We start from the raw sequence: 26,316 nt of genomic DNA, 5'->3' as shown, positions 1-26,316 counted from the left end.
GCTAAGAGAGAAACATGAGAGCTGGGGAAGAGAGCTTGGACCGGGGAAGGGGAGAAGGAGAAGTAGCAAAAACAAGGAGGGTGGCAAGAAGGTAAGGCCAAAGAAAGTCAAAACCAGCCCAGGAGCATGAGAGACCTAAGTGGCTGAAACATTTCCCACTCTGAGCTTTGCTGGTTCAATTGTGCTTTGGAATTGGTCTGGATCAGGTGGAAAATCCATGGGGATTACTCCACCCTGGGCATCAGCATTTCAAGGGGCAGTTCACATCCTGCTTTCCCCATTGAATGGTTTCTTGCTTATAAGCGTTCGACTGCTTGGCAAACACCAAAAAGCCAGGAAGCCAGGCTGTGAAGGTCGGACATTCATCCTCTGCCACGGGGGTTTAAAAAGTTCCTTTGGATGATGCATTTCTGGAGCATCCATAGAATTAGCCAGGGAAGGGAGTGGATGGAGTCTTGGGTGACATGGTTTAGTGTGAGGCGTCCCTGCCCATGGCAGCGGGTTGGAACTGAATGATCTTAAGGTCCTTTCCAACCCTAACTATTCTATAATTCTATGGGGCATAGAAAGCAGCATCTCCACTGGCCATGGGAGGTTTTCATTTCTTCTTGAAGTTGCCTAAGTGAAGCCTATGCTACCCACAGTTTCAAAGCCTGGTCCTGATTTCCAGTGCCTTCACTAAGTTTGGGTTTGGGCTTGTAGCTGAGCACAGTTCAGCCTTTGTCCTTATAAATTCAGGTGACAGAGCAGCCTAGAGGGTTAGTGCAAGTCAGTGGAATACTGGTGAAATATTCCTCAGCAGCCAAACAGCCATTACCTGCACCTGAATCCCTCGATCAACCTGACTTGACTAAGGCAAGGTGGTCTCATCGATCATTTGGGTTTTCATGGATCTGTGCAGATGGATGGGAAGGACAGGAAGGACCTGGGTTATACCCCCAGGATAAGTCCACAGCCCCTTCATTGGTGGGCAGTGTGCGAGGCACCACTGGCCACGTCTTTCCTGACCTGGATGTATTGTAGGGAAAAAGTCTTCAGAGAAACAGGCTTCATTAGGTTCAAAATTCATTGTTTCAGTGCATTTTACAATGTGTCTGTTTGGGGGTGTTGTTTTGCCTTTTTATGTTCTCTTTTGAGATGCTTTCCTCAAATTGCTGATGTATAATCCTAGATGTGGCTTCCCTCTAAGACCTAATTACCCTATATTAGGGTTACCTAATATACTGCTGCAGTTGGATATACTGACACATGACAGTACAAAGCAGTCTATTTAATAACTCCTGTTTCGGGTGTTTGGAGCAACATCTTTAAATCCACTGGAGCTGAAACACAGGAGGGATGAGCCAGCACCAGCATGCCTGAGCTTTTACTGTTAATCCAACTTGCTGTCAGAACTTACCCAAAAATTCAGATTGCAAATGCCATAATCATTGGAAAAAACACTGACCTGATTTTTTTGCCCCGTTCATTCACATATTTAGGAGTGAAAATGCTTTCACAGCTGATGGCTCAATATAGACTGGTTTCCATGCACCTCACAGCTCTGAGAATCCCAATGGATGTGTAGCTGTCTGAGCCATTTTGGGTCACCAAACAGGCAGGTTATTTCAGTCACTGCACATTAAACTTGAGGGAGCCTTGAAATGCTCTAAACTGAGCATTTTCTGCCACATAAAACTGGTGTGGGATGGACTTGGGAGCCAGGATTTGGTTGTACTTCATCAGAGCACTTGCAAATAAAGGTACCAGGGCTGGTAGGGGTTTTGAGACAGCTGGGAACTGGAGTGGAGGGGAAAACATCCCTTTGCTAATGAAACTGCTTTATTGTCGTTTCCTATTTAGGGATGCAGAAGATAACATTCCTATTCAGAATGACACCCAAGACATTGCCTGGGCCCAGAAGCTCTCATCTACTGTGTGCACCGTACAAGTGAGGAAGGCTCTGCTATTATGGTCCATTTAAAAGTCCTTTGATGCTCACAGGGAAGGATACATTAGCTCAATCTTGCCAGCTCTAAGTGGTTTGGGGTTATTTTTTTGTCCCAGGAGGCTTCAGTGCTCACCCAAAGGTGTGAGCAAGGCATCCAGGTGAGTTATTTGGGCAAGCTGCTTGCTTCTCAGAGGGAACATATGGGTGGCAGCAAGGGACTTACCTTCTAGGGAGTCTTTTACCTATTAGACCTCTCCAAGTGACCTTCTGTAGCTGAAGTGCATCATCACAGCCTCCCGTTTTGCTCCTGTTGAGTTAAAGAAAGTGAGATAGGAACTGGCTGCTGGTGTAATGAGTTTCACCACTACAAACCCTGCCATAAACTGCCACCTGAAGGTGCAAAAGAGCTGTTTGTGCCAGGCTGCTTATCACTGGGGTGGGAATTTCTTCTGGTTGCCTTAAAGCAGAGGTCTCCATCTTCTGAATAAAGAAACCACCAAAGGTTGTATCCCATACCCATTGCAAAGAAGAAAGACCTTCAATTGGGATGAGAAGCTGAGCTGTGAGAAACTGATTTTTGTTCGTGTGGTTTGGTTACAGAAGCAAACATTTGTGGAAAATTCAGGTTTTGCTCCAATTTTCAGCTTTCTTTCAATAACCCAAGAAATTCAGAAACATTCTTGCATTGAGCAAAATGTTCTTTTGATTTTAAGCAAAGCATTTTCTTTTCAGGCCATTGTACAAAGCGCAAAGAACCAAATAGCTGTGCAGAAGCGGTAGCTGCCTTATATGCAAAGGCCAAATGCTTTGGGCATTTACCCCCAGGGAAGGAAATGTAGATGCAATTTCCAGCCCCACTGGTGGAGGGTCTGGCTTCAACACTCAGCCTCTAAGGCAACCAGTCCCACCACAAAGCTATCTGACATTCAGCTGAGGATGCTCTTCACATCTATGTATTTAGCTTTGTCTGATGAAACCCTGTAAATCCTTTCTGCTACAGAAGGAGAGACCATGGCTTTCTCTCCTTAGCCTGTAGATTAGGTTTCCCAATATTCATTTTTAAGTATGAAAAGGGTAATAGTGTCAATAAGAGAAAATGAAAAATCCCACCGTAACATGCGTTCTGTAACATATAAAAAATCCTACCATAACATAGGTCTATAACAGGGTTCCTCATATGGCACGTTACAGCCCGTACCTAGACTAGCAGTATATCTCGCCTATATACTGGAAGGAAACCATGATGCTTCCCACATTTCTGCTGGTGTTTTTCTGTCTCCTACAGGTCACCTTCTCCATAGGGTCAGTTGAAGCTGGATGTTGCAATCCCCAGCAAAAGGAGGTGTTGCGTGGTCCCTGGCTGCCCCATGGGATAACACATGGCTCCTGCAATAGGACAACCCACTGGGCTTTGGTAATGCTTAACTGTATAGCTGCGTGCTGTGGTTTGGGGCAGGGAGATGAGAGGTGTTCAGATCATCCCAGGAAGAGGAGGAAACTGAAGTGGGGTCCATCATAGTCTAAGTGAATGCGTAACCATGAAGCTATTAGGTAAAAGAAAGGGGTGTTGATGGGTGTAAGGGAGAAACAATCATAACTGTGTTTCAGGGTAGATTTACTCTCCACTCAAAATAAATAGTCTGGCCTTTTCTGCTAAGAAGTCACGGTCTCCCATTCAGGTCTTTGGGTTCTCTGTTCATAGGGTGACCTTTGTGTTAAAGACTCTGCAAATCTCTGTTTTGGGGAGAGCGATAGCTAGAATGGAATGGCTCCTTACGTAAAGCATGAGAGACATGAATAGTTCCAGGCAGCTGCAGGGATTAATGCTTTGCAGGGCGGCTCTTTGTCTTGGGCCATGGAAAGGACTGGTATTTGGCACTCTGTTTTGTTGCATATTTTATGGTCTGGAAGAGGTCTTAACATCTTTTATAATGCAGTCACTCCACAATGGCTCTCTTCAGCGGGGCTGGGAGCTTATTGGTATGAAAACATGTGCTGTTTTACTTTTTGTATGGATATGTGGGACAGGATGCTCTTCACCAAGGAATTCTTTCCAGGTAGAGGGAAAAGACTTGCTTCTAGGATGTGAGATTTCAAGGGTCATGAGATTTGGGGCGGAGCTGGGAGTTTTGGCAAGATGACACATGTTTTTGGTGTGGTTTCTGCTTTCAGAATGGGAACATGCTGAAGCAGTGAGCCATTGGCACAGGGCACGGGGGTCGGAGACCAATGCTTTGTGGGGATACAAAGACTGTTCTCAGTAGACATCAGCTCAAGCTATTCAGCACTAGGATCCCTTACTCGTGGTAAAGAATATCTTGAGTCTTGTAGGGTGGTTTGACCTCTATAGTACACTCTAAGTGTGCCAATTGCTACATCTTGAGCAAACAGGAGACATTTGGTCCTATGTCCTACCTGTGCAAACTTGCTTCTGTACCGGTTATTATTCCAAATTTCCTTCATGCTGCTTCTGTATTACGGTTTATTTCTTCTTTCTAGCACGTATTTGCTTTCTACTTGCTTATCATAGTGGTATTTCTGTCTTCTCTCTTAACCTTTGCCTCCTGAATGCTTATAGCAGGCATAGCCACTGCTGGTTTTGAGTTTGAGGGACAAATCAGATGCACCTTCCTTCTAGGCTGTAGGAAATCTGTAGGGATGTGGTCCCATTTTGAGGAGGGGAAATGCACGTTCTCTGAGATCATCCACTATTGGGAGGAACTAGAGATGCCATGAGCAGTGCTCAGCTCACCCAAACCCCATCTGACAGGAAAAGGAATTCCTGTGTAATAAAAGTTAAGATAATTGCCTATGAAGAAATGTTTCATTGTGGAAGGTATTTTCATACACATTAGTGTACAGGAGGTCACATTCAGAGAACATAAGTTCAAGCCTTGGGAGAGATGACTTTGTTTCACCTTAACTTACCATTTTGTTTTTTTTTCTCAGATTCTCTTGGGTTCTGGGGTAAATCCCCACTGATTTTTCTGGGGAAAGTTTAAATGTCCTAAAATCTGGGAGCTCTGAGCAAAGAGGACATCACTGTTCTCTCCACTTCTTCCATGTCTATTGAGGAAGCTATGCCACGTATATTAGAATAACAGAATCACAGAATGGTTTGGGTTGGAAAGGACCTTAAGATCATCCAGTTCTAACCCTCTGCCATGGGCAGGGACACCTCACCCTAGGCCATGCCACCCAAGGCACTGTCCAACCTGGCCTTGAACACTGCCAGGGATGGAGAATTTATCACTTCCTTGGACAACCCATTCCAGTGCCTCACAACCCTCACAGTAAAGAATTTCTTCCTTATATCCAATCTAAACTTCCCCTGTTTATGTTTGAACCCATCACCCCTTGTTCTATCGCTACAGTTCCTGATGAAGATATTGAGGAAGAAAACAGCTTTTTTTTCTTTCAGTATCTTAAAGTGCAAAGCTGAAGCTTTTCTCATCTGACCTCTTCAAGCAGGAGAGCAGCACATGGACAGGGCCAGACCTGCTCATCTCTGGGTTTGATGATACCAAGAAGATGGGGTTTAAAGGAGTCACAGCTGGCTGTCGAGAAGTATCTGGTCCTCCCCCTTTATCTGTTCTGATCCTGCTTGAACAAACTTCAGGTCAAGGGATGGTGAAAGTGAAGTGCGATTTTCTTGTTAAAGAAAGAGACAATCGAGAAAGGAACAGGCAGGAGGAATGAGAACTATTAAATGTGCAAGACTTTGGGGCTTTTGTAAGGTAAGAGCAGTTGGGTGGAGGATGAGAACAGAGCTGTGCAGAGGGCCCTGATTTGATTCCACTCACCTACAAATACATGTCAGCTCAGGACTACTGGTGTTAAATTCATAGTAAAGTTTGCTAGGAGAGGTGGTGGGCGATGGACTAAGGGAGAAATAAAGTATGAGAAGACACTTTCAGAATATTCAGAATGATGAGAGATGCTCTCGCTGGTTTTGGCCATAGACTCAGAAGATCTTTGTTCTGTCTTGGCGTAAACCATAAGGCACCATGCCAGGATTTCAGCTCACACATTTACTTTGCAGTTGTAACAGGCTAGGGGCATGTACACTCAGCTGTCACCTCAAACACTGAGCCAATCACTATGTTCATTTGTGAGTACCTGTATATCACCATAGACCCCGAGTGTGGTGCTGGCCACATCATTTCTTCACAGTAGTTTAGGGAAGCTAGAAAAGACAAGAGAACCCTCTAACTGAATCCCTTGAGCATTAGGCAGACTCCTCTATCAGTCTGAGGTATCACATAGAATAAGGTTGGAAAGGATATGAAATACATTTAGGTCTCCATCTGTTAAATAATCCCTGTCGTTATTACAGCACCAAAGGGATCTAAGGAGATAAGCAGGGAGCCTTTTGATGAAAACTCATTATCTTTTCATCTGTTTGGCTCTGCTAAAGGCCAGCGTGGGCATATTAACAGCCAAAGATTTACAGGCAACTGTTTGTCTCCAAGAGAAGGGCAGCGACGGTGCAGTCAAACAGCACCTCATGGTTGAGATCTGTGTAGAATTAGCAGACGCTCAGACCTGAGCTTCTGACTGGTGACGAATGGGATTCCCAAACACTTGCACTCAGTCAGATTTTTATCTCTGCTTGTTTTATGCAGCAGTCCAAGGGGCCAAGAGGCTCTCTCTCCTTCCAGAGAGACCCCATGTCAGTTTGGTATGAAGGGGCCTTGGACTGAAGTGCTGTCTGAGCAGCAGTGATTGAATATCTGCTCATCTCCTTCAGCTGCACTCTCCAGAGAAGGGTTTTTTCTCTTTGTCTCCTACTTATCTATGATCTTCTCCCGTTTGTCCTTGATTTTATCAGCTCAGAATATGCCTGTGTGTTGTCTACAATGGGTTTTTGAATGAGTGCCTTTTGGCCAGCTGGTGCTGCTGGCATTTTGGTGCAGACGGGTGAGAAGAAAAGAGACGGATTTGGATTCAGGACTCCCGAAAACGAAGCCACCTCATTTTTCATGCCCTTTGATTAACTCTCTGGTTTATTTGCCTGTAACAATGACAAACGACGCCACTGGCTGATGCTATCACATTTTGCAGAGCCAGATGAGTTTTGAACTCTGCAATTAAAACTGTACATGGGACAGATTTATGGCAATGCTTCACAAACTCTTGGGAGGAAAAATGTCTTTGACAGATACAGGCTAAGTAGGAATCTGAAGGTCCTTAACAGCAAGAACAAATAGTTCCTTTATGTTCTATTTATTTATTCTGAGCTACTAATATCCACTATTGCTACTCGCTATCATGATCATAGGATGTCTGGTTTATTCTCATTGTATTTTGTTGGTTTTACTGTCAGTCTAATCCTGCTCCTCTTTACATCAGTCTAAATTGGGAGCATTTCCATGGAAATTAATTTCATTGGCTTTAGAGCAGAAGAGGCTCCAGAGAGGCTTAAAATGCCTCATCCAAGCAGCTGAGGGCAGGTGGTTGCTTGCTGGAGAGCAAATCTCACCTTTCACTTAAAATCTGCTTCTCACCTTTGTGACTTTTAGGAGAGGCTCAAACGAAGAAAGCAAGTTAAAACTCCAAATGTGTTCTTCCCCCCTTATTATTACTTGGGTTGTGGCTGGGAAGGTGTCTCATGGTTGTTGAGTTTTCAGGTCAGATACTGCTGAATGTCAGGGCTTTGCAAGGAAGTGGTCCCACACCATGCTTGTTGCATTGATTAATGCCAACAACAGTTTGCACTCAGAGATGCTCTGCATGTGGGATAGACCCAAGCCTATTCCTTTCCTGAATCACATGTCTGATGTGTTTTACAGCCAGTGGAGAGGAACAGACATCTCCAACAGCCTTGAACTACTTAGAATGCTGCAATAGGTGTCACAAGTCCCACCTAGCATCCTAAAGACCAGTTTAATCCCCATCTATAGCAAGTGTGGTCCAACTTTGACCCTGAAAGCCCTGTACCTCAGGTCCCTGCAAACAACGACACATAACCCATGTCTGGGAAGATAGGAGAGGAGGAAATCTCCTGGAGAAGCTCCAGCTGTGGCTTACAGGAGGGTAGTGAGTTCCAATGGGGTGCTCAAGATGGGAGCAAGAAGGTCATTGGGACACTTTCTTTTCTCTATAGAAGAGTGGGAGTTTGTTGGATGTGCTGGGAAACAGCTCTAATAAAGGGATGTGATCACCAGTGCTTGCTGGTGTGTGCTATGCTGCACACACAGGAGGATGACTCAGTAACGACATACCTGGTCCTCCAGAGAAGACACAGGTGGATATAAAGGGTCCCGTCTTTGCCATAAAGTCTAAACTCAGGGATTACAGGCAAAGACAGCAAAGTGAGTGGCCATGTTGTAAATCCAACCTGTTCAATGCAATGCACTCATCCACTCCTCATTGTCTCCTCCCGCTGCCCATGGCTTTGTTTAAATGTTAACACCATGTGTGCTACCCTTCATTTGGAAATGAAGATGCATTGCTATGTCAGGCTGGATTGAAATTCATCTTCCTGTTATATATCTGTATATGTAGTGAACTCTCTGGGCCTCTGTGGTTAATTAGCTGCTACAGATAGCATGCAGTCAGTCAAACTGTTCTCACTGCATTCAATTATTAAACATTGGAAATAATTGAGATATTAGCAATGCTTGGTCGCAGGCAGGTCACACACTTCGTTACTCATCTAGGGCAAGTGCTCTGTGGCAGGCAATTTAAGTGCAAATGGATTTGCAGGTTGAAGAGCTCTCTGAGAAGGCATTTGCTAATGGTTGGCAGATTTGCACAGACACTGAGAATGTACTTAGAGGCTGAGGCTGGGATCTTCATGTAAGGAATGGGCTCCTCATGCAGCAGAGCAAGTAAGATCCGTCTCTGCTTACAGGCTCCACCAAGCAAACAGTGTTTGTGAGGGACCCATAGCAAAGGTCCTGTCTGGCTGTTTGAAGGAAGGAAAAGGTTTGCTCCAATTAAATTCAGGTGGGAGTGAAGAGATACCTTTGGATGGTGATATGAAACTGGAATTGGGTTGGGAATTACTACTTATAAATGGAAACAGATGTCTTTGTGCTGCTACTCTGAAAAATGTTGGCATTTGTCCTTGTTATTCTTTTCCAAGGATCTTGTCTCTCACACCATCCTTCATGCCAGCGGATCCTGTGTCCAGTTCTGGCCATTGCCGTGTGCTGAATGCACAACTCATGCTGAGCTCCTCACAGCCAGATCTACACCATGCTGTGATGTGCTGGGACACCAACATACCAGAAACAACCAGGAGAAGACTCTACCTACACAGGCGGTGTGGTTTCATCCCAGTCAGCAACTACAGTACAGCTGCTCAGCTCGACCTCTCCAGTGGGATGGGGGAGAGAATTGGAAGGGTAAAAGTGAGAAGACAACATGTGGGTTGAGATAAAAGCAGTTTACCTGGCAAAGCAAAACTGGGCATACAAGCACAGCAAACCATGGGATTCATTCATCACTTCCCCTGGGCAGGCAGGAGTTCAGCCATCCCCAGGAAAGCAGGGCTCCATCACATATAACAGTTACTTGGGAAGACAAACACCATCACTCTGAACTTTCCCCCTTTCCTTCTTCTCCCTCCAGCTTTATATGCTGAACATCACAGGGCGCAGAATATCCCTTGGGTCAGTTGGGGTCAGCTGTCCTGACTGTGTCCCCTCCTATCTCCTTGCGCAGCCCCAGCCTGCTCACTGGTGGGGTGAGGAGCAGAAAAGGTCTTGACTCTGTATAAGCACTGCTCAGCAGTAACTAAAACATCCCTGTGTTATCAGCACTGTTTTCATCACATCTCCAAAACACAGCCCCTGCTAGCTAGTATGAAGAAAATTAACTCTGTCCTAGCCAAACCCAACACAACTGGTCAGCTGGACCTGGAGACTGGAGATGACCCTGCACTGGTAGTGGTATATTCCCCATCTGCAACTTCTCCTCATTATTTTATCCTGCATTTGTCCTGCTGCATCACTAAATACATTGCTGATCCATGGAAAGGAGTGGCGTGCACTCTTCCAAATAGCTCCAGTTCCTCTCCCACACAGCCCAGTTTGTCTCTCCTGTGTTTGGCTCACTGCTCCCTCCTGCGCATCAGCCATCCCTGCTGGAAGGCAGCTCATTGTTAGGAGGGAAGAACAGCTTTGGAGATGATAACGGCCGTTGCCCATGCAATCAAAAGCCAGGGAAGACACCTCTTAAAGGTGCATCAGGTGGCACAGACAGGCAGGAGAAAGCTCCTGAGCTGTGGGCCGGCTTCTGCCCGGTTTGTTTGAATGCATCAATGATGTGGCAAAGACAACCAGTGAGGTAGCTGACATGGGTGACATTGCTTTAGAGATGGGGAAACTGAGGCAGGAGATTACTTAAGGTCACAGACACCAGAAGTCTTTGCTGGAAACAAACTTAAAGCTCTTCCATCACTCAAAGTTCACTCTGGTGCCTTATTGGGGATACTACAGACAGCCCTCGTTCCCTCTCTGCAGGGCTGATGCTGCCACATGGGGTCCATAATTCAAACCAATGCAAGACATTCTCTCTCCTTAGCATCTCTCACCTCCCACCTCCATGTCCCTGGGTGAGGGAGGCAGCAGTGAATACCCAGTTTTCCAAGAAATCTCTTTTCTGATTCTTATTCCAGGTGCTCCCCAGAAATCGATATTGCTATCGCTCCTCCGCAGGAGCAGCAGAGTGCTTGTCTTCATTGATCTTCCTCTTGGAGAAATAGAGAGGAGAGGAGATTATTGTTTCTGTCTCCGTTGGACATGTGCTATCTCCCAGACCCACAGCCTGCAGCTGGTTTTCTTTGTCAAGCGATTTTGGCTTAGCTGCTGTGATAATTACACAGCTGGGCAGTGGGAAATCCCGCCCAGTAGCTGACGCCTGCCTAATCGCCGCTGGTTGTGTTCCGAGACTCGAGGACCTGCTGTAATAACACCGCCACTTAATTAGTCTTTTCCTGAGGAACGGCTTTGGAAAAGCAAAGGGATCGCAGGCTTCCTAGATGCTCTTAACTATGTGAGTACGCGACGGGTGCAAACAGCCCCGATAAAGGACCACGAAGGGAGCTTACGCAGCTGGGTGTCAAACCCTTGGCCCTGTCTCGGTTTCCCCTTCTTGGGTTTCTCACTCTCTGGTGTCGAGACAATCCAAATAACACCCGCTCCTGCGGCACGGTTTGTTATAAGGACGTTACACTGCAAATGTCAGAATAAATCAATATAAATATTTCCTTCTCTCCCAGGGCTGTCTGGCATTTCACCCACCTCTCCATTTGTGAGGCTTTCATCACAAGCAGCCCCAGCTTGCCTCCCAAGCTAACTGCTTCACTTAAGGGCCTCTAAAACTGGCCTGTGCTGGTATTTTAGCTTGTTGCTAGGTTTGTTCTAATGACAGTGTCCCTTCTGTACTTGGAGGATTCAGATGCACGACTTAACAGTGAGCTGAATCACAGTGATCTACAGGGCCTGTGCTTTCACCCTCTTGCAACTGGGAAACCTTTTGCAGTGATTTAAACTCATTTATTCTCCTTGCCTTTCTTGCCTTGGGCATAGGGGACAACACTGTTAACGATGCGCCGGCTGATGGGTGGTGGTGTACCATGTCAAGGCTTAAATAAACTTTGCTGAAAATCAGATTGAAAACAGTGTGAGGATCCTTATTACCCAAATAAAAGAGAAGCAAAAGCTCATCTGCTCCTCTTCCTCAATAACCACCCTTCATTACCCTCTTCTATTCACCTGCCCTGTGAGAACATACCAGCCCCTTGAGCCCTCCTTATCCCTGATCTGTCCCCAGCTCCTGATTGATACCTTCATCCTCATAACCAGCTCCTGACCTGCCTCCTCTTCACCTTGCTCCTTATTCCTTCTCTTCTCCAACCTACCCTGATTCCATCTCTTCCTGTCATCAGTTTTTCTCTTGGCTGATCCCTCCAAAAATCCTTCACAAAGTCCTCCAAGTTGGCATTTTTGCTGTGTGCCAATCCTATTTTTGCCTAAATTTGAGACTCCACCTCCTTTGTCTCTCCTGGCATACTTTCCTACTTGCTACCAACATGCATTGTTGACCCTCCGTGTTGGCCTTCCTTCTCCTGGCCTTCCTCACAGAAGTCCTAGCTTTGCCAAGGTCATCAAAGACGCAGTTCCGTGCTCAAAGCAGAGAAAGCATCCAAACAGACCTTGAAAGCAAGAAAAGGATATTTCCAGGAAAAATGTAGCCATTAGATGGCTCTACTTTGTTATAGTGATTCCAAGATCTCTTAGTTCCAACTAAGCAACGAATGGCTTTTTCAATGGCCATTTAATGGGCGATTGGTTGGAAGAGTGAAATTCAAATCCCAGTCCAAATTCACATTCACAGAACTTCAGGAAGTGGAGAGTTGTGATTGTAGTTTGGATCCGCCTCATAGAACCTCATTCCTAAACTCTGGCAATCAGACTGCAGTCCAAATTTCCTTCATTTCTCTGCAGCTTCTGGATTCAGTGTTGAGTCAGGTCATCGTTATCCCTGGAGACAGGGTGCAACGAGTCGGGTTTGCTCTTCAGCTCTGTCTCTGAGTTCAGTGCTTGGGGGAGAGACGTATTAAAGCTTTTAATTTTCTTCTTTGTTACCAGCACTGTCTTTGTGTCAGAAGTCCTTAATATCTAATTTTCCCTGTCCATTTTTCATGTCCCCTTTTCCTGTGCCAGACCTTGAGTATTACTTCATCCATGTATCATGCAGACTGTATCATCCATGTACTTTGTGGAGTTTATAGTGGACCGAGGGTCAGCATGTCTATTGAGCCAGTGGGTAAATGACACTTGGGAGCTTTGGAAGACATGTACTATCACTTTCATCTCCCAGAACCATGGGCCCAAATGTGGTCCAAGAACTGCTGAATCTGGACTCCAGATACTTGTTTTCTTTGCTGTACGTCTTAATTTCCACAGAGATAGTTGGTATTCCATGGAATAAGCTCAAGTCATTTTAACCACAGTGTTGTCTCTCCCTGGGAGGGTCAGTGTGGCTGCTCCAGTGATGTAAAGCTTGACCATGTGGTGGTCAAAATCATGGTCACAGCCCTGAGTCCCCATGAGCTGGGGAGAGGAGGTAAAAGTGAGGGAGTGATGGTCACTCCAAGGTATCTGCTTACAGAAGTGGATGGAATTGTTCTTTCAAAACATTCTTTTTGCCGAAAATGCCTTAAAAAACCCCAAAAAACAAAAAACCCAGTAGGAAGCGTCCAATTTCAACAACAATTTTAAGGTTTTCATTGAGAAAGAAAAAGCTTGAAAAACGTGCAGTTTTTTTGGCAAAAGGAGTTTGGCAAAACCCCAAGAGAAAACCAAAACGCAGAAGCCCCAAATTGTTTTGGTTTGTGGCCAAAAAGTTTCCAGTTTTTGGTTGCCAGAAACCAAACATGTTACAGTTTTTGCTTTTTGAATGAAAACCCCTCAACTTGTGCAGACAAAGGTTAAGATAAGCTTTTGTTTTCACTGATTGCCTTCCATTGGAACAGGAACTATTTCTGCCTTCACCGTTTCTTTCCATGGATGGATGAATGTGTGACCATGGGACTGTGATGGCCCATTTGCGATCTCTTTTTGCATGTCAACCTGAGCTGCAGCACTTTCTCTTCCTGGCTTAGCTCCTCCAGCCCTGGCTGCCTGCCTGTTGCTGGCTGTCCATGGGCAGGTTTGAGCATCCTCTGCAAAATACTTTGGACCTCCAGCTTCCAGAGGTGTCAGCAGGGCCTAAGGATGGCAAACACATTAAGGGAGTAGCTGGGCATCACACATGATTTGGCCATCATTAAAACAGCCTTCATCTTAGAGGAAAATCTGGATTATGCAGCACATCTTGGCTTCTTAATTATGATTTTCCAGCCTTGCTTCCCACCCACCGTGCCTGGGATTACACCTGTCTCAATTTGTATGTTCTGCATTGCTGTGTTCCAGCTTGGATACACTCCCTTAAAAACAATTACTTCATGTGGCGGCTCTAGTTAACACCCCTCAGCAGCTCCGGAGCTGCCTCTGACCCTGCAGATGCTAAGTGTTAGCAGTTGTGCTCTAGTTGCTGTAATTCTCATTACCCCAGTGTAGACAAGACCTGTTTGCACCTTGAAAGCTTTAAAATCTTGCTGGGGGATCAGCCATGAAGGGGGTGATGATGGTGGTGGTGGTAGGGTTTTTCCTGACCAACGATGCTGAGTGCCAGCATCTGCCAATTACTTCACTGTGAGATGGGTACCCATGGAAGCTCAGCCAACTTTTTGCCCTTTACTACCCCACTGAAGTCATCGCCAAATATAAAGCCAGGCCCTTGGGGATTTTCTTCTCGGTTTCAGATGTGAAGGTGACCAGCTGATGATTGAGTGTTGCAGAGATCTTTGGAGAACTGTGTGCATTCGGCTTGGAGATGAAGGGCTAAATTCAGACCATTTGTGTTCTTGGCATGATGCTCGTTCTCGTTGGCTCTGTGTTTGCTTTAGAAGTCTGACTGGCTGACATGCCCTGGCCGCTGGCTAATGCGGATTAATTCTGACTCTCTTCTGGCTTCAAGGATGCAGATCGTGGAGGGGTTTTCATCACAAGAGGTATTAAAGAAGCTAGCAAAGTATCTTAACCCATAGCACGTCTCCCATTGCTTTCAATCAGGAAGGAGGACAGATGAGATTAACCTCAAAAACCCTTCGGCTTCCTTGTGGAGACTGTAAACCACAGTGCCAAGTGAGAGAGGAATGCAGGAAGAGGATCATTTTTATGTGGACATGTAAGGAACTGGACTTAGACCACCAAGCCCATTTCCACATTGGCCACCAAACAGTCATCAGAGGGTGCTGACTTTTGACCACTACTGTTTTTGTTAACAGGGAAAATAAAACCATATGTTGCCTAAGTAGATGCACAAAACTTTTCTCCAAATCCCTACAGACAAACTGTCAGCAGCAAAAGTATTTACTTTGGTAATGCAGCTGGGCTTAATCCCAGCCCCATTGTGTTTGTGCATGCCTTTTCACCACTGAGCTCAATAACACGCTGTTTGTGAAGAGGGTGAATGAATGCATGCAGTATGATTTCGGTTATTAGGCCTATCGGTTACAGCCTGAGACAAAAGGCTGGAGTCAACAATGGTAGCACTACACAGGCTCTGCTCATGCTTCCAGTTAGGCTAAATGGGAATCTTAGTCATCAGTCACGTCAACTAGCCATCAGCTTGAGGTAGGCCAGTGGGACTTGGCCCGGTGACGCGGATCCTCAGCTGGCTTAAATCAGTGTAAATACAGTGTAGTCCAAGGAGCCACAGCTGAGGATTTTGGCGCCTACTGTCTATTTTTGAGTTTAGTGGCTGCTGAATGCTTAATTCTCTGGGCTGCAGGCTCCTGCAGCTGCGATGGATGTGCTCGCAGGCGGCTGCTTCCTGGCTGGGGAGCAGCAAACACCGGTGGGGTCCTTGGTTGGGACCTCTGCAGGTACCAGCCTTTATCTTCATGAGGGTTAGGGTGAGTGCTCCTCCTCTCCCTCCTGCTGTACCAGGGGAAGTGGTGTCTCTGCATTGAACAAGCTGGTTGAGACACTGGGAGGACTGAGAGCAAGAGCAGTAGCTGGGTGGAAAGGCTGGCATATAGGGGCTGGGTGCTCATATGAAGTAGATTTACAACTTGGGGTGTTTCAGGCAGTGAACTGTTAGTGGTGATGATAACGTGGAATCAGTTCTGATCTCAGACAAAGCACTCTATCATGTGTTCTCCATGGAGGAGATGTCCAGAAATGAGCTGCTTTCTTGTGTGATAAACTGACATGCAAGAAATACGCTGCATATGTTTCTGCAGGGGTTTGGTTTGTTCATGCATTTAAAATGGTGACACCAGTGAGTTTTTGAAGCTCCCTGTGGCTTGGGTGCAGTTGATAAGGGTCTGAATGCAGTACCATAAGAATACCCTTTTCTTGGCTCCTTTTCTTGGAGACATCAGTTCTGACATTCCCCTCCTCGGGCAAGAGGCAGAAGAAGAGGGGCTGAACTCCCCCATGGGTGATGGTGGGAAAGGGGGAGAAAAGAAGTTATTTGGAAGGTGAGGAAAGAACTGAAAGATTTGTGTTGAATGGAGGTTTTCCATGCAGGGCATTGAGCTAAGCAGGTATTAAGGTGTTGGGAGCGATGTGTAACTTGAGGGAATGGGGCACAGAACAGGTGACCCTCTATGGTCAGCATTTGTATGAGACACCTGAGGTGGGAAAGCTCATGAAAGAACAGATTTAGTGCCTGGTTTGCATCTCCCCAAGTGTCTGCTTCACACCCTCAGCGTTCATATTCCCTAAACATGGAGTTACTCTATATCTGAATACAGGCTCAGCCCTGTCCAGAGCAGAAGGGCAAAGGCAAGCATCCCACTTGGTGTCACTGAATATCTGCAGCAGCAGGTCCCTGCCTGGTGCTGGCACCGCTTTGGTAGCAGGGTGTGCAGGGTACAGGTCCTGTCCCAGAGGCAGCGTGCTGCCAGCATGCTCTGGTCCCCACTGTGTGAGGCTGGTGACAGGGCACGATGCATACCCTCATTGCAAACACAACAAAGGGTTGCTTCACAAAGTGGAGAGCTGCAACTGCTGCAATTGCGGTTTGGGAAGCAGGGAAAGGCCACTTGAGCTCACCGTTGCCAGGAGAGCCGGGGTATTCCAGTGTGGCTAAAATGGACTGCCCTTTCCCACACAGCTGCAGCTGGAGGTGTGAAAGCAGTTCGTTCCCATGAAAAGCTGTTTTGATGCCCCCTCCTTGTGCTGGAAATACTGCATGGAGATGAATCTGTAGCAAATAGAGTTGTTCTTTGGCTTTGAGGAACGCTTACCATGGTTTGGCTCAGTGCAAATTAACCCATTCCTGAACACTGGAAGGAAGAGAGGAAAGATAATTTCAGCCCCCAAGAGGCCAAATTTCTCATTGTAAAGCATAGAATCATATAGAATACTTAGGGTTGGAAAGGACCTTAAGATTACCCAGTTCCACCCCCTGCCATGGGCAGGGACACCTCACACTAGACCAGGCTGCCCAAAGCTCTATCCAACCTGGCCTTGAGCAGTGCCAGCGATGGAGCATTTAACACTTCCCTGGGCAGCCTGTGCCAGTGCCTCACTACCCTCACAGTAAAAAGCTTCTTTATATCCAGCTTGAACTTCCCAAAAGCAATTAGCAGAGGATGGTTTCGATCCATCGACCTCTGGGTTATGGGCCCAGCACGCTTCCGCTGCGCCACTCTGCTCTGCACAGCAAATATAAAGGGCTTCTTTTCTCACAGTAAAGGCTCGTAAGAGGAGGTCTGGTTCTGCTGACACTTCCATGAGGGTGCAACTTGGTTTTCTTATATTCTATGATAAACTTAAATGGATTGCTGGTAGCCATATGCAACACAAATGGTTTAGCCCAGCAAAAAACCCATGACAAATAGGTGTTTTAAAATAGGCTTTGTAGAGCAGCATAAAAAAGGAAAACACCTGGTAAAATTTAGGGATAGTCCCTAAAATGTCCCTGAAAAACATGGGGCACTTGTCTTTCTTCGGGCTGTTTGACATCATTTGCCTCACAATGTCAAGAAGTATTACTGTGCCATCAATTACTTCTATAGCATCAAAGCCTTTGGGATAAGAAGCAATTGTATATTCATAGACTCATGGAATGGTTTGGGTTGGAAGGGGGCTTAAAGCTCATTCAGTTCCAACCCCTGCCCCAGGCAGGGACACCTTCCACTAGAGCAGCTTGCTCCAAGCCCCTGTGTCCAACCTGGCCTTGAACACTGCCAGGGATGGGGCAGCCACAGCTTCTCTGGGCACCCTGTGCCAGCGCCTCAGCACCCTCACAGGGAAGAACTTCTGCCTAAGAGCTCATCTCAGTCTCCCCTCTGGCAGGTTAAAGCCATTGCCCTTGGCCTGTCCCCACAGGCCCTTGTCCAAAGCCCCTCTCCAGGTTTCCTGCAGCCCCTTTAGGCACTGGAGCTCTCTAAGGTCTCCCCTTCAGGAGCCTTCTCTTCTCGAGGCTGACTCAGCCCAGCTTTCTCATCCTGGCTCCATAGGAGAGGCACTAAGGCATTTTGAGGCAATGGCAGAGCAAGACAAAAAGCAGAAGGTGATGCAGAGAAATTAAACCAGAGAGAAAGCCCAGCACCTTTGACGTGCTCTGGCAGCACACATCTTCATCATCATAAAGCTATGACTCTATCAGAGTATTGCCATCAGTAATGCAATCTGATTAAAACACTGGGTGTGCTGGGGGTTGCTTGAGAGAGAAACCTGTCCTGTCCTGAAGAGGCTGTACATGTACATAGGCACAGTGAAGCAAGGGCAGGGCTGGGAGGCTGCAGAAAGTGCATTGAAGTCAATGACAATGAGGCAACCATTAAAAATCACCCATGGAAAAATGCTAATATTTTCTCTGGTTTTCTGGGGAGTGGCAAAATGACCTTTTTTTTTGTGGCAGAATTTCAGCTTTCAGCAGAGAAAATGATACTTTTGGTACTTTTTCCCATAACAATTTTTTCCTCATGTAATTTTTTATTTAGGCTGGAAACTGCTCTTTGCCACTGAACCTTAAGGATTTTGTTTGAAATTTCCTATGGAGAAGGAGACTGGGAATTACCTAAATAATTCTTTCTGTATAGAAATTCCAAACCTCTCAACACTGACCTCATACTGCTCCTTCTAGTCATCTAGAAGACAGTCCTCTTCAAATACCTCCTTAAGCAAAGCTGCTTTAAGGGAGCCCAATGCTCCTTAGCCCCGTTTTCCTTTTGTTGCTTGGCAGTTTGCTGTCCCACTGCTGTGCCAAAACAATTGCTTGTGGGTCGTGCTGCAAATGGGGTCCGTGCACTTTATAAAGTCTCAATGAATTTATTTCCCCCCTTGGCCCCATGCGTTTTCTCTCACTGATGTGATTTACAGATGGTTGCATGGGGCAGAAGGAGGAAGACATGCAGGGACCTCTTTAGTTGGCTTTGCTTGTGGAAAATGTCACGTGGAAGATGTTAAGGGAGCATTTTATGGCCAGCATCACATACTATTGAAGTCATCACCTCTTTGAGATCAGTCCTTGGTGCAACAAGGTCTTCTCTGCTGACCTCAATGCTGCATCTTCCTATGCCAATTACCTCTGGGTAATCAAGGTCTGAGAACCCACTACAGGGTAGGTGTTGTGCAGTGAGCAGTATTGCTTGGGAAAGGACATGACCACAAGTGCTCTCTGAATGGTCATGGGTTAGCTAATGCCATTCTAAATGCTTCCCATGCCTTTGCCTGGCCCTGGTGCCCAGTGCAGACTGCAGGAGAGAGGGTTGAACCACAGGATAATTATAAGTGAGTTAAAATGTTCATGGCCTCTTCAAGCAGGCGAGGATGCTATTTAAAGGAATGTATTATTCCCTGCTGTATCTTCTGGCCTGCACAGGGAGCTTTCATTAGAGCAGCTGGCTAAGACAGAGCGTGAGCGATAGTGCCTTGGAGAGCTCATGTGGCTTTTCCACAGCATCTCGGCTCGAAAGAGCCTTTGACTGTGCATCTTGCAAAATGTTTTCTCTGAGCTGTCAAAATATGCATCACTCAAACCAAAGGAGCCTGGAATGTGCTGGGTTGGTGCACCGTTACCAATGGAGCTGCAGCTGTGCAGGAAGGGGTCCCAGAAAGTGCTCCCCAAAGCTATGTGAAGACACTGGTCCTCTAGAGATTCTGAGGTCCTGGGAGAGTACCTTCACCTCTGTCATGATGGGAACAATCCTCAGACCCTGATGGGGCTCTCCCAAGGGGGGACCAAGCCTTTCAATCTTGTTGAGTTTGAAAGCAAGCAAGGAACTATTTGATACCCATCTCTTAAGGAAAAGCAGGTCCCTTGGCTTCCTTCTCTTCCTCACATACATTGAGCGGGATGGAAGGGTGCATGGCACGGACAGAAGCACATGTGTCACTGCACATGGTTGCAACCTCCATGGGGACCATCTGAGCTTGGAACCTTGGGAGATGACAGAGCTTCTGGCCTTGCCCCAGAAAGCATGGTTTGTGTATTGGAGGCCAGCTCGCCCTGCTCTATCTAACCAGTGAGGATGAGGAGCAGGAGACAGACCATTACACAGCCTTGCAAACGTGAGGCACCATCATGATTTAGGAGGGAACTGGCAGGAGCCCATCTTGTGTGTCTCCTGCCCAGCCCTGAGGACCTGAAGGCTTCTGAAGTGAGCTGGGAAACAACAGCACCCACATTTTCCTAAGGAAAACATGCCACAAAGCAAACTCTAGGCAGGCTGCTATTTGTAAGACTCATGGGAATGTCTCTGGAGTCTGTTGAGAACTGCTTGAAGGCGTTTTGTTGCAGAAGAGATTTTTGAGCCCGTGTTATCAGAAAACATCCAAGTGTGGCCTTGAGCATAGAACCATATCATAGAATCCCAGACTGGTTTGTGTTGGAAAGGACCTTAAAGCTCATCCAGTTCCAACCCCTGCCATGGGCAGGGACACCTTCTACTAGAGCAGCTTGCTCCAAGCCCCTGTGTCCAACCTGGCCTTGAACACTGCCAGGGATGGGGCAGCCACAGCTTCTCTGGGCACCCTGTGCCAGCGCCTCAGCACCCTCACAGGGAAGAGCTTCTGCCTAAGAGCTCATCTCAGTCTCCCTTCTGGCAGGTTAAAGCCATTCCCCTTGTCCTGTCCCTACAGGCCCTTGTCCCAAGCCCCTCTCCAGGTTTCCTGCAGCCCCTTTAGGCACTGGAGCATCTCTAAGGTCTCCCCTTCAGGAGCCTTCCCTTCTCCAGGCTGACCCAGCCCAGTTCTCTCAGCCTGGCTCCAGAGCAGAGCTGCTCCAGCCCTTGGAGCATCTTCCTGGCCCTTCTCTGAACTCACTCCCACAGGTACACATCCCTCTTGTGTTGTTGCCCCAGAGCTGGGTTCAGCACTTCAGGGGAGGTCTCCCCAGAGCACAGCAGAACAGAATCCCCTCCCTCAACCTGCTGCTCATGCTCCTTTTTGATGCAGCCTAGCACACAGTGAACCTGGGTCATGTCGAGCATGGCCAGAGGGTGTCCTTCAGTGTATGTGGTATCTCCTGCTCCTGGCCAGGCTTGGTGCCTTGCTGTGCTGCTGGAGCCCTCCCGAGGGTGCCAGCCCTGTCCCCTGGGCAGCCCGCGGAGCAGGTTCCTCCCTAAGGGGAATGCAGGCATAGTGTTTCCATGAGTAAGCCTCTCTTGCAGGGGTGCATGTTTGCAGGATGAGGCCATGGAGCGAATTAGTGAGCTCCCAGTCCGCTGCTCCCAGCCCGAGGTACACGTGGTGTGGAGCTGGGTGAAGGCATGCTTGAGAGCTTTTAATTTCATGCTTCCTGAGCAAGGACAATTTCCTCCCTAGAAGCTGAAAGACTCTTGGTTTTATTTCTATATTATTTCTGTATTAAATTTAGCATTTCTTTTAAAGCAGAAAAGGCTAAAAATGGGGGTGATAAAGAGCTGGGGCAGATTTGTGTGTGCGTGGGCTCAGGCGAGTGGCATCTTTCTGGTGTGCGCTATGATGAGCACTACATGGCGTGGTCCTGCCCTGTGCATTTGGACAGGGGAGATCACTAACCGTTCAAAAACATGTATTGAAACCTCTTGCTCAGGCTGAGCCGCGGTTCTTCCCTTCTGAGCAAGGTGGATAAGAGATGGGGTGTGAGGCAGGGGTGTATTAGGGGTCTCCAGGCAAGGTCAGTGAGGGTTAGTACACCCAAACAGTAGGCCCCCATTCAGGTCCTTATGGAAGTCTCATGTCATATTAGCACCCCAGCACTGGAGCTGATAGGCTCCCGCAAGGACTAATTAGTCTTCATCTTGGATGATGCTCCTGTGGCCAGAGCTTTACCAGGTCTGAGGCCACCTCTGGGATCTGTGCATCATGCTTTGTGTTGTTGTGATCCCAGATGTGCACAGAAAGGCACTTAGTGAAGTGCAAAGAGAGACAACAAAGGTAATAGTGAATGTAGCAAAACTGCTGGGTCTGGGTTTGCTTCACATGAATGTATTTTTCTTCTTCATTTTCCTCTCCTCTAACTCATTCCCTGCTCTATAGCCCTAAATACCAGGCTACATCTGCAAATCCTTACCAGGTTTCCAGTCCTTAGCTGGTTCCTAATCCTTTAAACCCATTTTTCCTCATCTAGTAGATAGCACATGGAAAACCTTGGGTTCACGGTCACGCTCCCTGCGCGGATGTGAGTGCAGTCCAAGCAAATAAATCCTGAGTGCAAGCATTCATACATGAAGAACTTCACACTCGGAAACATGACCACACTAAATTGCTGCCAGAGTTTTAAAGGCAGCTTTTGAAAATATTGGCCCTTCATCTTGTATTTCTGGAGCAAACGGTTTGATTCATTAGGGAACCGCCAGCTAACTGCACATAGGATTGCATCCTAGGGATGCAGCGAAGGAGAGAGCCTGGGATGAAGACGGCTCTCTGCTTGAACAGCAATAGACCTGGGGCTGATTAACTACCAAAGGAAAAGGGAATCTTTATGATTTCTGCCTTTATTATTCAACTGCAAAGACTTGCTATAGAAGAGCATCTTTCAAGTGTATAAAGCATATGCTCCACAGAAACATTCAGCAGCAATGTTTTTGGCTCCTGTGACTAATACTAGCAGAAGGTTCAATTTCCTGACCGTCAGCACCAGTTACTAAGAATGAACATTTTCCCTTTGTATTTCCCCCAATTCCCAAAGTATTATTGACAGCTGATTATTACTATTTTATGTGAGGTCATCACAATCAAGTTTGAATTGTAGACATGCAAACGTGCAGTCTGTAAATCTCAGCGTATAGGTAGTATATGCCTCTAAACTGCGCTGATTCATAACTCCATCATGGGGAAGTTAAGAGTTTCCAGAATGAAGGCTGTGTCTCCCATCTTCATTTAGCTTTCACAAGTCTACATCTCATGAAGGTCTCATGACCATTACACAGTATTGTTGTGCAGGATGCTCTCCATTCACTCTCACCAGAAGCACTCACTCAGTATTTTGTGTCAGCCCCATGGCTACACCAATATGTATGCTACTGATGAGGTGGGGATCTCAGTCCATCACAGCTTTCCCCTCATCAGCCTTGGCTGCTCAGGGCCCTGCTCTCCTCTGCTGGCTCCTCAATCAGGGGCTCAGGCCTGTCTTCGAGTCTTGCCAACTTCTCACTTTCAGCCCTCTCAGGCTTCCTCGCAAACAACTCCCTTGCTTTCCTCTGCACAGCAACTCCAGGAGTGATTTATGGTCTGATTCATGACCTATATACTATTATAATGCATGCCATGGAACGGGATAGAGCAAAGAGATCTTCTGCTTCATTGCAAAGAGCCCTATACTTAAGCCCATGTTTTATACTCTCTTACGCAAGTGGGATGGGGGACAGCCCTAATCACCTCTTTCAGTGCACTGTGCCAAATGAGAAGCAACATGCTCATGGGGACAGGGACTTAGTATCTACCAATATCTGAAGCTACGGGATCTTTCACTGCACAAAACCCATCCCTGGCGCTGGGGCACCAAACTGGCTGCTTGTGCTTAACACTACGAGATACCCCATGGACTTCAGGAAGATCAAGTGCATATGTGGTTGGCCACAAATCAGACTTGTTTCAATGCTGACATGATAGGACACAGATCTGATAACTGATCGGTATATTTTGGGTTAAAACTTTCAATACAGTGGGCAAGCTTATTCTACGTGTAATTTAAGATTAGATTTTATACTCTCTTCCCTTTTATAACATGTTCTGTTTCAATGAGGATTTGCATGAATTCACCTGGTTGTATCTGAGGGCAGGGTTTGTTCTTCTTTCTCTTGCTAAGTGCAGTTATACTTAAAGTGAAAAGCTGTTAGGATCCTTGAAGGAAAAGGTAAAACTAAGAACAGTAAAATTCAATTACAGAACATTTCTCAATGACAAAGTGTTGTGGAAAATGTTTTGGTCTCAACAAAACACTTAGCTCCACACGAAATGAAATACTGTCTGATATCTAGGGCTTTTCATAAGCAAGAGGAAGCAAATGTAATTATGATAGGCAGGGAGGAAAAATCATTGTTTTGCTTTGAAAATCAGCCTTTCTGGATTGTTTTTTCTGGCTGAGACAGTCAGACAACATTTTATGGAATATTTTGATCTACTTGAAATTGTCTCCCTTTCTTTCCTTTTTTTTTTTTTTTTTTAAGCCAAAAAGATGTATTTTTGGCTGAAGTTTTTTTACTGTATCCAGAAAGGGAAATTGTTCTGTCAAGGGTATTGTAAAAAGCCCCGTGTTTCATTGCCTTTTAATGGAACCTTAATAGAAGCTGGCAGCGTAGATGACGAAGCTGGAAGGCTGCAGTGAAATTAAAACAATCAGAAGTTGTTCTGAGGTTCACGACCATAAGAAAGCCCTCAAAGCCCATAAGTGTTCACTCAGCCATAGAAATGGCTGATCTCATTTCTTCCTATCACATCCCATCCTTGGGAGAAACACTCACAACGGCAAGAAGCCCACGGGGCAACACGCTGCACTGCTATTGATTTTAGATAGAATATGTGCCGATACTGCAGTGAGGAGGGGAAGCAGCAGCTTCACCCAAAGAAAAGTGCTTTGAAACCTGGAAAAGCTCTTGGATCTGGGAGGAGGGGATAAATCTTAATCAATGTCAGTGTTCCCAGCCGACTTAGAAAAGCCTGCCTATGCATTAAGCTGCAATGACCTCTGGCAGACTTTTAATTTAGATGCAAACATTATAACTTTCTCTTTTAATGACGACCGTGGCTTCTAAATGCTTTGAAACAGTTGCATCTGAACGGGTTTGTGCTACTTGGAGTTTACATTGCACTCACTCGAGGTTCCTCGGATTTATTCCAGAGTATTGCCGCAATCAGAGTTAGAAGAAATATCCCTCATGGATAACACTACCTGGACTTGTACTACTCTTGCTCCCCTGCTTATTTCTCCCCCTAATACACTCACATGCTTTCTTTGTCTCCATCATTACAGCTGTATGTTGAGATGGCTTTTGGCTCCAATCTATTGGTTTGTCTATTGCAGAGCCTTTAATAATGGTTATTTCCTGGTAGTGAATGCTCAACTTAGTCTAGGGGGACCTGTTTGTAGCATAGTTTTCTGCAATTACCCAAAATTTACACAGCAATTCCAGGCCTATTATATGGGACATAGCGTGTAATTACAGGCATAAAGTATTAGGTCCTAATAGCAGCAAATATATCATTACACAAATCATTCATGTTACTGTGCTGATATTTTTATATGGAGCAAGTGAATACAATTACTAATAATTACAGTACACATCTTACAGCTGCAGTGTGACTGGTGCCACTGTGACATGGAGCAGGCAGGGGCAGGAAACTCCCACTGAAATCTGGTTGAGTTGGTGAAATATCACATCCAAAAACCAAAATGGAAGCCCTCTCCGTGTAGTTTTGTGTGTACGATGTACATGTGTATGACAATTGTATTCATCGATGCAGCCGTCTAGGAAGAGGGATCCACTTTGTCTTGCTTAGATGATGGGTATCCTAGTTAGTTATAGGGGGCAGATGGCTCTCCAGGCCCCAGGGCTGGAGGCGGAAGGAGTAAATCCTATAATGGAAGCAGCAAGCGGAGCTGGGCCAGCAGGTCACCAGCAGTGCAAATGATGAGTCTCACCTTCCAGTTTGGAAGAGCTTGGGCTCAGCCCAAGATTTGCAATATGAGTGCTTTGAGGTACTTTAAACCTTCCCTGGAAGGTGACTGCTGATCCCCACCAAATGTAGGTAGATTGTAGGGAAAAGGGTTTAGGGCTGGTATCAGTCAGGCAGCACCGGGTGTGCGTTAAGGACACAGAAAGGGTGCAAGGCCATTCCTGACCTTTGCGTGCAGCTTTATGAGTGATTCAGTTTGATGCATATGGGTTTATGAGTAATCTGGGTTGATGCGTGTTGGTTAATGGGTTGATTTAGGCACTGCATCCTGGCACTCGAGGATGCATTATCTCAGACTTTGGTATGAAAGGCAGGTAGGTGGAGGGTAGATGCAACGGGACTTCTTTTTCCTATAGTACTGTATCAGAAAGTTCAGTGGTGATTTCTCTTTCAACATCTACTTGTTTATATCTGCTGCATGATTCAGGCTCAAAGCTGTTTCCTGACAGGTTAACCTGCTTTCTGGGCTCTGGCTCAGCAGCCCACCAGCACCAACCTGGATTTGCAACAGCAGCAGGATGCGGATAAGACATCCTCACCCAGGTTAATGGGAATTTTGTTTACCTCAAAGTGACTGTATGAGGAGAAAACCACATATGCTGGGGCAGATCCTCAGAGGCACATTGCTGGGAGTTATCAACAGGACATAGTTTTTCACTTGGCCAACTTGGTTTGGGCAGAAGCCTCTGTTTTGCCTATGACATCCTA

The 26,316-nt window shown here is 46.3% G+C and overlaps 1 non-coding gene across 1 annotated transcript; it reads right to left on the bottom strand.

Moving 5' to 3' along the window:
• Positions 1–17,084: 17,084 nt before the first annotated feature.
• Positions 17,085–17,156, bottom strand: TRNAM-CAU (transfer RNA methionine (anticodon CAU)). The gene has a single exon. It is a non-coding gene; the product is annotated as a tRNA-Met (tRNA).
• Positions 17,157–26,316: the final 9,160 nt, after the last annotated feature.

Source organism: Pezoporus wallicus, unplaced genomic scaffold (assembly GCF_028554395.1).
Source record: "Pezoporus wallicus isolate ANWC-B61680 ecotype Strahan unplaced genomic scaffold, APGP_CSIRO_Pwel_v1 contig_8512, whole genome shotgun sequence".
Classification (NCBI taxonomy): Eukaryota; Metazoa; Chordata; class Aves; order Psittaciformes; family Psittacidae; genus Pezoporus; species Pezoporus wallicus.
The sequence above is the reverse complement of the archived record's forward strand: the minus strand, read 5'-3'. Positions and strand labels throughout refer to the sequence as shown.